The sequence below is a fragment of the Bison bison genome, unplaced genomic scaffold (genome assembly GCF_000754665.1).
Source record: "Bison bison bison isolate TAMUID 2011002044 unplaced genomic scaffold, Bison_UMD1.0 scf7180017864056, whole genome shotgun sequence".
In the NCBI taxonomy this organism is placed as follows: Eukaryota; Metazoa; Chordata; class Mammalia; order Artiodactyla; family Bovidae; genus Bison; species Bison bison.
In genome coordinates, this window is record NW_011494628.1 from 3614944 (window position 1) to 3627848 (window position 12905).

The window sequence follows — 12905 nt, forward strand, 5'->3', positions numbered from 1 at the left end:
GGTCAAAGAACTAAATAGACATTTCTCCAAAGAAGACATACAGATGGCTAACAAACACATGAAAAGATGCTCAACATCACTCATTTTCAGAGAAATGCACATCAAAACCACAATGAGGTACCATTTCACGCCAGTCAAAATGGCTGCGATCCAGAAGTCTACAAGCAATAAATGCTGGAGAGGGTGTGAAGAAAAGGGAACCCTCTTACACTGTTGGTGGGAATGCAAACTAGTACAGCCACTATGGATAACAGTGTGAAGATTCCTTTAAAAACTGGAAATAGAACTGCCTTATCACCCAGCAATCCCACTGCTGGGCATACACACCGAGGAAACCAGAATTGAAAGAGACACATGTACCCCAATGTTCATCGCAGCACTGTTTATAATAGCCAGGACATGGAAGCAACCTAGATGTCCATCAGCTGATGAATGGATAAGAAAGCTGTGGTACATATACACAATGGAGTATTACTCAGCCATTAAAAAGAATACATTTGAATCAGTTCTAATGAGGTGGATGAAATTGGAGCCTATTATACAGAGTGAAGTAAGCCAGAAAGAAAAACACCAATACAGTATACTAACGCATATATATGGAATTTAGAAAGATGGTAATGACAACCCTGTGAGACAGCAAAAGAGACACAGATGTACAGAACAGTTTTTTGGACTCTGTGGGAGAGGGAGAGGGTGGGATGATTTGGGAGAATGGCATTGAAACATGTATAATATCATATAAGAAATGAATCACCAGTCCAGGTTCGATGCATGATACAGGATGCTTGGGGCTGGTGCACTGGGATGACCCAGAGGGATGGTATGGGGAGGGAGGTGGGAGGGGGGGTTCAGGATGGGGAACACATGTACACCCGTGGCGGATTCATGTTGATGTATGGCAAAGCCAATACAATATTGTAAAGTAATTAGCTTCCAATTAAAATAAATAAATTTACATTAAAAAATAAAAATAAAAGAGACTAACTTACCCAAGAGATACACCTGAAGGAGAAAGCCACTTGAAAAGGCACTGGGGTTTCAACAGAAAGGATCTTGGTGGGGTGAAATCTGATGTCTACGACTAAGTGTTGGTTGAAGTCCTCAGTGGTCACTCAGGAAAAAGGACAATATTTGAATACTGTAGTTGGAAATTCCAGGCAGAAGAATCTAAAGAGCCTTCTTTAAATATCAGAGTCCCCAGACTGTCAGTTCCAGATTGTCACAACAGTGGCCATGTAAACCTGAGTCTTTTTCTCCAATCCTTTTAACAGTGGTCCATCCCTGGAGGATCAGACCCCAGAGCTTGCACACTGCGTGAGGAAGCAGTGAAATGAGAAAGAAACAAAGGAAAACCCAAACACTGCAAGTCTCTCAGCCTGAAACACTCTCAACACTGAGGATAAGCTTCAAATAAGGTAAGACTATGCAGTTGTGAGATTACGCATGGCCTGGAGATTCAGAATAATTAAGTGACACTTCTTGTGTCAAAAGGTGACCAAAGGATGTTTTTGTTTTTAATAATGATTGGAAAATCTATGAGACCCACCATGGAAATCATTTAAAAGGTGAAGAACTAGTCCATTCTATAGAGTTGAAGGTAGACAGAAAGAAAAAATAAAGCTTTCTTTTCACCTTATCAAGTTATTTCTGTTCAGGAAAAGATTACATTTGGTAAAAAAACAAATTAGTTTATGCTGACATAGATTGAAAAAGGTCAGGAATAACAAGATTAGGTCAATGTTAGCTTAAAACCATGGTCCTTGTTTACAATTGGAAAGTTTGATGTCAATCAAAGCTTCAAACTCCTGAGTAAACTTGACCTGTTCCATGGAGAACCCATCCTGATCTGACCATAAGGACTATTAGAGATGGTGTGTAGACAACTCTTGGCACATACTAAGCCCTTAACAAATGATGGCTCTTCTTATTCTGCCCTTCTTTGCTATACAGTCGAGACACACCACCTCACACTTGATCATAAGGTGTTTCCCATTGGGTGAATGTCTTTTTTTTTCTCCAACTGATATCAAAATTATTAGAATACTGGTTAGAACTTTGAATCTAGAATTTTTCAACAATAATTGATGACTGATCAATAAGTAGATATAAGAGTTAGGACATCACAACAGAAATGTTTTGGGGTAGGCCAGGCAAACCAATAGGCAGCCCTAAAATTGCAACCTTTTGTTAGTCAACTTTTCACTTTTTCTGTCTCAAATTTCTCATTATTAATCAAATGTCTCTTTATTTTATGCCTTGAAGTCTTCTATTATTAAACATCAGGACTTTAAAAATTATGTTATTTTGTGGTATCAGACTTTTGGAATAAGATTATCTTCTTTGGAATGGTACCCAAGTTCGGTGAGAGCCATATGAATTAACTGGGTAACAATACTTCTGTCCGTGTAAAGTTGCCTCGAAGCAATATACGAATATTCTGCACAAAGCATGGAAAGAGTTGGTGAAGAAGTAGAAAGTTACAACAGAAAAGAAGGGCGTTTTCTTTTTAGATTTAAATGTAATTCTACATGTAGACTTTTGAATTCAATGTTTTTAAAAGGTCTCTTGCTCTTCAATTACTTTAGTTATGTAACCTTTGTTTTAAAGATGCTTACAACCGGAAGTTTTATTTTTTTTCATACCCATATTTTGTGATCGTGTACAATGTTATATAGGAGAAAAATAAAATGGGGATCTTCCCGACCCAGGGATCAAACCTACATCTCTTAGTCTCCTGCCATAGCAGGCAGATTCTTTACCACTGTGCCATCTGGGTATATTTTTTTTCTAATATATTTCCTTTAGACACAGAATTCACTGCTGAAACACTGCTAAAAATGGTTACAGAACATTTACATGCTCTTTGGATATATTTTCCTTTTTAATCTAGTCACTAAGTGCCTACTACAAGCACCATGAGGGTAGGATTTGGATCTGTTTTAACATTACTTTATAAAAACAATCTTAAAAAAAAAATCTTGTTTCATTATTCCATAAGCTATGGCCTTCTGTTACGCAAACTATTCATTACATGTGAAACATTAACCCCAAAGACAGTAGGGAAAACTAAAATGAACTGTTTTCTCGATGAAAGAAGACATCATCCCTTTCTCATCTAGTAACTTTTTCAAATTCTGCACAGAATATAAGGAAAAGCAAAAATCAGTTTCCATTACTGTATATAAATCTGAATATGAGTAGCCAAAAGTTTTTTAACAAGTAAAAAAAAATAACTGGAAATTTTAGCTCCAAGTATTCCTTTAAATGTTGATATTGGTGACCTAAAAGCAGTGTAGGTTAGATGATTAAGTATTTCATCATGATAAAAATTAAATATTGATGATTTAAAATAAGTCTGACTCTTTTCGGCCCCATGAACTGTAGCCTACCAGGCTCCTCCGTCCATGGGATTTTCCAAGCAAGAATTCTGGAGTGGGTTGCTATTTCCTTCTCCAGGGGATCTTCCCAACCCAGGGATTGAACCTGGGTCTCCGCCATTGTAGGCAGATGCTTTACCGTCTGAGCCACCAGGAAGTCTCAAAAAATAAGTTTAGGAAGTAAAATTTATTTTTGAACTGTAACAATTCCACATTAATACATCTATGTAAAAATAAATTTGCATTTTAAGTTTTATCAAAGAAAATTTTAGGCAATAAATTAAGGATATAATTTTTTGAAAAATTTAAAGCTTCAAGAGGTAGATAAACTGAGAGCAAATGTCAATTATTTTGATTTTTTAAATAATTCAATTATATGGTAAAAGGATATGACAAAGGTGTTCTTCAAAGTGTGTGTGTTTGGGAGGTAGTTCTTAGAATATATCATGTTGTTTTGTACTAATGTCAACTTTATCTTGACTATATAAAGCTTATTCTTTTTCTCACCACAAAAACTGAGGTAAATACATTCTATCCCTCAACCCTCAATATGACTATTTGTGCTTTGGGGATAAAGGAAATTTTGAACCCTTATTTATGACTTATTATTTCTCTACAATAACCCTATTCAGGGAAATGAAGGGTACATTTGTTTTACTGATTCCATCTAAGCACATTATAAAAGGCAAGATGATGGCCAGAAAATCTATACTTAAATTATTGGAATGTAACAGGACTGAGAAATCCCTTATGGAACACATAGAGATCAGATCTGACACTCTAGCTCGACTTGATTAGGATCTAGAATAAGAGTATTTAGTGATTTTTAAGACATTAATAGAGCAGGGTTATGGGAAAGCTAGTCTAGATTTGGCATTTCATTTTCTGTGTGCCTGTAAGTGAACTAAACATATGACTGTTCCAAAGGAAATACAAATAAGTTTACCGATTATAGAAAAGATACAATTTAAAAAAAGGAAACCACAGTGATACAATTAAATAACTGCAAATTCAAACATGGAAAACAAAACAGTGCAGTATGACAGAAATGGTCAGTAAGATGATAAAATTGTATTGTCATTACTTCTTTGTACATTTTTAAGTAATTAAATTAGAAAATTTAATCTATGTGACTAATTTGGATAATTTTATGATCATAACTATGAGAATTAAAAAAAATCTGTTCTAAGCTACATTTGTTTATTCTACTATTAGGAAAATGAAAACAAACCACTAAATAATAAAGCAAATCAGCCTCAGAAAACAGAATATTCAATTTTGAAAGATATTTTCTTATCATGGGAGAATCTCCTACTGGGTATGAGGATGTTATGAAATTACTCAGTCCATTCTTACTGTACAGCCATAATGCTCCCTGGTAGGACAGGAATTAGGTACACATTAGGGATGGGTATGAGCAGATATGATAAATATTGAAGACAAGGCTCTGTATTCAAGCAGTTTACAATTGTCTGTCAAGGCTCTGTATTCAAGGAGCTTACAATTTCCGTCATAGTTCAGTTCTTAAAGAATCTGCTGCAATGCATGAGATCTGGGTTCAATTCCTGGATCAGGAAGATCCCCTGGAGAAGGAAATGGCAACCCACTCCAGTATTCTTGCCCAGAGAATCCCGCAGACAGAGAAGCCTGGCAGGCTATAAGTCCATGTGTTGCAAGAGTTGGGCACGACTTGTCGACTAAATCAGAGGTTAAAGCATCTGCCTGGAATGCGGGAGACCCGGGTTTGATCCCTGGGTTGGAAAGATCCCCTGGAGAAGGAAAATGGCAACCCACTTCAGTACTCTTGCCTGGAGAATCCCATGGAGGGAGGAGCCTGGTAGGCTACAGTCCATGGGGTCACAAAGAGTCGGACGCGACTGAGCGACTTCACTTTCACTTTAGCGACTAAATCACCACCACCACCACAACTGTCTGAACTAGAATCATTTAAAGAGCAGAGTTAAAAGGGAAAAGCTGGAAGATAGTTCTTTTAATGAACATTCAACTACAAAATAAACTAGTTTTCCTCTTTAAAGTAAGTCCTCCACCAGCATGCTGAACAGAACTTCACTCCATTGTTTGATAACAGCCTATTCTCTAATCTCTGGATGAATCAAGCTAATTATTAGTACATTAGAGCAGAATTCAAGTTCTATTTTATGACACTGCTTCAGTTCAGTTCAGTTCAGTTCAGTCACTCAGTCGTGTCCAACTCTTTGAGACCCCATGAATCGAAGCACGCCAGGCCTCCCTGTCCATCACCAACTCCCGGAGTCCACCCAAACCCATGTCCATTGTGTCAATGATGCCATCTAACCATCTCATCCTCTGTAGTCCCCTTCTCCTCATGCCCTCAATCTTTCCCAGCATTAGGGTCTTTTCAAATGAATCAGCTCTTCATATCAGGTAGCCAAAATATTGGAGTTTCAGCGTCAACATCAGTCCCTCCAATGAACACCCAGGACTGATCTCCTTTAGGATGGAATGGCTATATCTCCTTGCAGTCCAAGGGACTCTCAAGAGTCTTCTCCAACACCACAGTTCAAAAGCATCAATTCTTTGGCGCTCAGCTTTCTTCATAGTCCAACTCTCACATCCATACATGACTACTGGAAAAACCATAGCTTTGACTAGACGGACCTTTGTTGGCAAAGTAATGTCTTTGCTTTTGAATATGTGGTCTAGGTTGGTCATAATTTTCCTTCCAAGGAGCAAGCGTCTTTTAATTTCATGACTGCACTCACCATCTGCAGTGATTTTGGAGCCCAGAAAAATAAAGTCAGCCACTCTTTACCCATCTATTTGTCATGAAGTCATGGGACCAGATGCCATATTCTTAGTTTTCTGAATGTTGAGCTTTAAGCCAACTTTTTCACTCTCCTCTTTAACTTTCATCAAGAGGCTCTTCACTTTCTGCTCTAAGGGTGGTGTCATCTGCATATCTGAGGTTATTGATATTTCTCCCAGCAATCAGTACACTGGTCTATTGGTTTGTTAGTAACACAAGTCACTTGGAAGTCACTCATATTAGAGCTTCTTTAAACCAAATTTTACTCTAGGTTATTCTAATAAGTTTCATTCTAGGTAACAAGCACTATTTCAGGATTTGTTAAATAGCAGCAAGAGAATGAAACAACAAAGTCTTGCATTTGAACACTAAGTAAAAGTAAAACCATTTCAAATGAACAGTTGGTCTTTCAATAATTGGAAAAGCTATACCTACACAGCTGAGAGGAAAGATATTCCACTATTTTTGCATCCCAGTGTACTGGTGCAGTGCTCAGTATTTAATAGAGGTTCAGTCAATGTTTACTGAATAAAATAAACTACATGATGAGCAAAAATCTGCAAATATTGTGGATTCTTAAACATGGCTGCCAGACAGGGAAGTTATGGCTTACCACTTCCCCTTGAAGTTAAAATTACCTTTCTCCAGAAAAAAATTGTATAGGTAATAATAGAACCTATCATGTATCAGACATTACAAGCAGTATCATTTTTTTAAGCCCATCTTTTTTTTTTTTTTTTTTTTTTTACCCTGGAAAGCAGACATCTTCTTGGTTTTCAAATTAGGGAAACTGAAGCTTAGAAAACTTAACTTGCTCAATTTCACCCATGGAAGAAGTGGTACGATCTGGGTTAAAGTCTGGTCATTCTGGCCTTTCTATAGCACAAACTGGGGGGCAATGTATATAATTATTACTCGAAATTACAGTAAGAAATCAAATCCATTCTCTGTCAGGGAGCATATATATATATATATGTGTACGTGTGTGTGTGTGTGTGTGTATTATTATCTATAAAAAATAACAGGATGCACTTCTTCCTGCCTGACTGTAACATGTACTTGTATTGTGAAAGCACCAATGGAGAGAGACTGAATTTCCAGCTATAGCACAGTAACGTTTGGTTTGGCATGGAACAACAGACTGGTTCCAAATAGGAAAAGGAGTACATCAAGGCTGTATATTGTCACCCTGCTTATTTAACTTCTATGCAGAGTACATCATGAGAAACGCTGGACTGGAAGAAACACAAGCTGGAATCAAGATTGCTGGGAGAAATATCAATCACCTCAGATATGCAGATGACACCACCCTTATGGCAGAAAGTGAAGAGGAACTCAAAAGCCTCTTGATGAAGGTGAAAGTGGAGAGTGAAAAAGTTGGCTTAAAGCTTAACATTCAGAAAACGAAGATCATGGCATCCGGTCCCATCACTTCATGGGAAATAGATGGGGAAACAGTGGAAACAGTGTCAGACTTTATTTTTCTGGGCTCCAAAATCACTGCAGATGGTGACTGCAGCCATGAAATTAAAAGACGCTTACTCCTTGGAAGGAAAGTTATGACCAACCTAGTAGCATATTCAAAAGCAGAGACATTACTTTGCCAACAAAGGTTCATCTAGTCAAGGCTATGGTTTTTCCTGTGGTCATGTATGGATGTGAGAGTTGGACTGTGAAGAAGGCTGAGCGCCGAAGAATTGATGCTTCTGAACTGTGGTGTTGCAGGAGACTCTTGAGAGTCCCTTAGACTGCAAGGAGATCCAACCAGTCCATTCTGAAGGAGAGGAGCCCTGGGATTTCTTTGGAAGGAATGATGCTAAAGCTGAAACTCCAGTACTTTGGCTACCTCATGCGAAGAGTTGACTCATTGGAAAAGACTCTGATGCTGGGAGGGATTGGGGGCAGGAGGAGAAGGGGACGACAGAGGATGAGATGGCTGGATGGCATCACTGACTCGAAGGACGTGAGTTTGAGTGAACTCCGGGAGTTGGTGATGGACAGGGAGGCCTGGTGTGCTGCGATTCATGGGGTCGCAAAGAGTCGGACACGACTGAGCCATTGAACTGAACTGAACTGAGAACCATCATCGGAGAAGGAAATGGCAACCCACTCCAGTACTCTTGCTTGGAAAATCCCATGGACGGAGGAGCCTGGTAGGCTGCAGTCCATGGGGTCGCTAAGGATCGGACACGACTGAGCAACTTCACTTTCACTTTTCACTTTCATGCACTGGAGAAGGAAATGGCAACACACTCCAGTGTTCTTGCCTGAAGAATCCCAGGGACGGTGGAGCCTGGTGGGCTGCCGTCTATGGGGTCGCAGAGAGTCAGACACGACTGAATCGAACTTAGCAGCAGCAGAACCATCATAGTTCCTCATTGGAAGGAGGCCAGGGCAGAAGACAGAGTCAAGTAAACCCTAAAGAGAGTTAAGAGTATTCTTTAGGAAGCCATCTGTAGCTAGAGGATATTACTTCTAGGAGGCCCTAGAGACACCTCCAGAAGCAAGAAAGCAAGTCACTGGTGTGTCTTCTGGTTGTTTCTGATGTGTGGGGACAAGAAGTGGTGACAATGGTACAGAAAAAAAGAGTACTACCTTTATTAGCATCATTGAGATTCTCAGAATAAAGACATTTATTTCTGCCAGTAATAGACTTAAAAAAAGTAGTCTCACCCCTATAAACTGTGATCTAGAAAAGCTGGGTAAAATATAAAATATATCTTTTTGATAGCATCTTGAAAGGACAAGATCCTAAGGAGAAGGTGCAGAGAAGTCTGCTATGTTCATCTCTGCTTTTCCCCTTGACTCATTTGCTAATTTGAAAGTTATTCCAGAGTCTGAGAAATCACTCATAAAGAGTGATTTAGAAGCAGGTAGCTTAGAAGCAGGGAAGCCAAGAGCTTTCAGGAGTCCCATAGTTCTGAGAAAATATAAATTGGACTTTAGAGGCAACTAGGAAGGAAGATGGTGACTGTAGCCATAAAATTAAAAGACGCTTACTCCTTGGAAGGAAAGTTATGACCAACCTAGACCACATATTCAAAAGCAGAGACATTACTTTGCCAACAAAGGTTCATCTAGTCAAGGCTATGGTTTTTCCAGTGGTCATGTATGGATGTGAGAGTTGGACTGTGAAGAAGGCTGAGCGCTGAAGAATTGATGCTTTTGAACTGTGTGGTGTTGGAGAAGACTCTTGAGAGTCCCTTGGACTGCAAGGAGATCCAACCAGTCCATTCTGAAGGAGATCAGCCCTGGGATTTCTTTGGTAGAAATGATGCTAAAGCTGAAACTCCAGTACTTTGGCCACCTCAAGCGAAGAGTTGACTCATTGGAAAAGACTCTGATGCTGGGAGGGATTGGGGGCAGGAGGAGAAGGGGACGACAGAGGATGAGATGGCTGGATGGCATCACTGACTCAATGGGCGTGAGTCTGAGTGAACTCTGGGAGTTGGTGATGGACAGGGAGGCCTGGCATTCATGGGATCGCAAAGAGTTGGACATGACTGAGCGACTGAACTGAACTGAACTGAGGAAGGAAGAGCCTTTAAAAACACCTCAGGCTTTCAGTTGGGACAGAAGAAGGGCCACCCTAGGAGTAAGAATGAAGCTGAAATAGGCTAGACCTAACAGACTGAAAGCCATTTAAGCTAAGGTGTTTTGCTCTGAGCCTAGTTTCCTAACAGAAGCAAAAGTAAAATCTTCTCTGGAAGTAAAAAAACAAACAAAAAAAAACATGACTCAGAGCCTAAAATTTTTCACAAAGACAGCATTCCATTAAGAATTTCTGGGCATACTAGGAAACAGAAATAAGAAAAGGGAATAGAAATAAGATCCATAGACGACCTAAATTTTGAAGCTATTAGGCCCATGTCAGAATTTCACTAGAGAACAATAATCTACAAATAAGAATCCAATACAAATTCTGAAGTTGAAAACTATGACTCAATAAACTAAAAATACAATTTAAGTACATTTATAATAAATTAAAAATTTTAAATTCATTGATAATGAAAGACACGAGATACTTAAGAATAAATTTAACAATATATGTGCAAGACTTCTATGCTGAAAATTACAAAGATCAAAATAAATAGAGGGAGAGATATGATACAATCATAGACAGAAAAATTCAGTAGTTTTAAAATGTCAATTCTTCCCAAACTGATCAACAGATTCACCAGAATTCCAACCAAAATCCCAAAAGACTTTTTAGAAATTGAAACATCAATTGTAAAATTTATATTAAAATGCAAAAAACACACAAAAACGTAGAATGGCCAAAACAATAATGAAAAAAACAAAAGGTGGGTAAGTTGGCACATGGATACATCATGCTTATCAAGGGAACTGAATAGACTCAGAAAATTACTTGATTTTTGACCAAGGTGCAAATGTGATATCCAGCAGAGGAAAGGAGAATCTTTTCAACAAACGCTGTTGGAATAACTGGATTCTTATTTTTCAAAAATAAAGGTATCACCCCCTATTGTTATATTAATACAATATAGAAAAATTAACCTTCAGTGCATTCTAGGCCTAAATGTAATATACTGTGAATATTAAAAAGATAGTAAGAGGGCTTTATTTACAACTTTATGCTTGGGAACTTTAGTATTTGGTCGATATGTATAAATTCCTAGAAAAATACAACCTGCAACAACTTTTCTTCAAAATGTTGTTAAGAAAATGAAAGGTTACAAATTGGAATAAAAATATTCACAACACACATTTTGACCAAAAAAAAAAAAAAAGTATACAGGGGAAGGAGAAAGGAGAGGTATTATTCAAAGGGTACAAAGTTTGCTAAACACAATCACTAAGTCTTAGAACTCTATTGTACATATAGTCCCTACAGTTAAGAATGTTGTATTAAAATTTGCTAAGAGGGTAGAGTTTATGCTAAGTGTTCTTATCACTTAATAATAAAAATTGAAAGCAGGAGGAAATTTTTAGAGGTGATGGGTTTATTTATGGCATACACTGTGGTGAGTTTTGCGGATGTATACTTAACTCCAAACTTATTAAGTTCTATATATATACATGTACACATATAGGTGTTTACATAAACATGTACAGCTTTGTTTGCCAATCATATCTCAACAAAGAAAAAAGATGTGTTCATAGTATGCAAATAACTCCTACAACTTAATTACAAGGAAACAAACTCAATTTTTATGGGTAAAGTTTTCAACATACTTCACAAAAATGAAATAACACTATATACCCATTCAAATGGCTAAAACTAAAAACAATCTCAACTGTTGCCACGTGATTGAAAGATTCATCATTCTGTGAAACTAAAGGAAAGATAAAGAGGCAGATGCAAGTAGACTAGATGGTGGGAAGATGAGAGAATTCTTGGCGAGGCTCACAACTCTTTTTCCAATAAGGATGAGGCAAAATCACTAGTTGAGGAGAAAGTTAGTGATTCCAAAAGTGTAGAGAAAGAATGAGATACTTTGTTTAAAGCGAGCAAAATAACTACAGAAAAGAGTAGGAGAGACCATTTGGATGAGGTCACATTAGTCCACCCAATTGTTAAGCTGCCTAGGTGTAAGTACAGGCAAGAAAAGATAAACACGTGAATTCATTTATGATCTGGGTTTTGCCAGGAAAGCAGAAGTCAGGGACAAAGAGTTGAGGATATTCGCAGGGAACTGGCTTTAATGCCACTATTTGTGAATATATACATATAGCCAGAATTAATGAATAATTCTTTACTATGAAGCACTATGCAAGTTACTAGTATAATGGTGGCAAAACTAAGCATTGTCTCAATTTAAGGTTGGTTATATACCAGACACAGGGAAGACTGGAATGTACCGAAAGTTAAAATAAGCAGCTAAATGCAATATTTCCAAAACTGAACCATATAATGAACTTACTCCTTATTCTACGCGTTCCATTTGAGGTCTAAAATCTATCTTTCCTGTCTTCCTAATCAGGCTTTCCAAATCTATTTGCTTTAGCTCTGACCTTTTCATGGTCTTTACCTAATTTTATCTAAAGGAAGGCTAATATTTAAATATTAGTGTTTCCATTACTTCCCACTCCATCTTGCCTCCTTCTCACACTATTGGTGATGAGTCTTCAATGATCCTGTGGTATTGCCCACTTTTTGGAAAAAAAATTTTTTTGGCTTTTCACATAAATATAGTATCAAGGTACTCCTCAACCCACAATTGCTCTCTTTACACCACCTACAACCAAAACCATGAAAAGGTTTCATCCAAAAATCGTAAAATGGCTACCGCAGGCTATCTTTCTTGTATTCCCCAGTCTGTTTCTCTCAGTATAACTGCTGAAAAGTCTCTATTGCTCTGGCTTGCACAAGTACTTAGTTTTTATGTAGGCAGCAGACTGGGAAGAATTCTGAAATACAAAGTTAAAAGTGTTTACCAAAGCTGAAGAAATTTCTTGGAAGAACGGAGTACCTTGCATCTGACACTTTCAGAAACAGTCTAAAATTAAAATTGGGTGGGTTCACACAGATTTTATTTTTGCAACCTTCTTGGTTGTTTCCATGTTGCATCACAAAACAAAGGCAGTGAACTCTCACAAGTTTACCACGATCCGTCTTTTAAGTGGTTTGCCTCTGACTCGTAATATTGGAAAAGGGACATGCTGTTCCTTTCAAACACTTAGCACGGACAGCCTTACTTTAGCTAAAATTTGATAAAGACCAAGACCACACCATAAAACACAGAATATGAAGTGTTTTTGACAGAAAGGGAAAATAA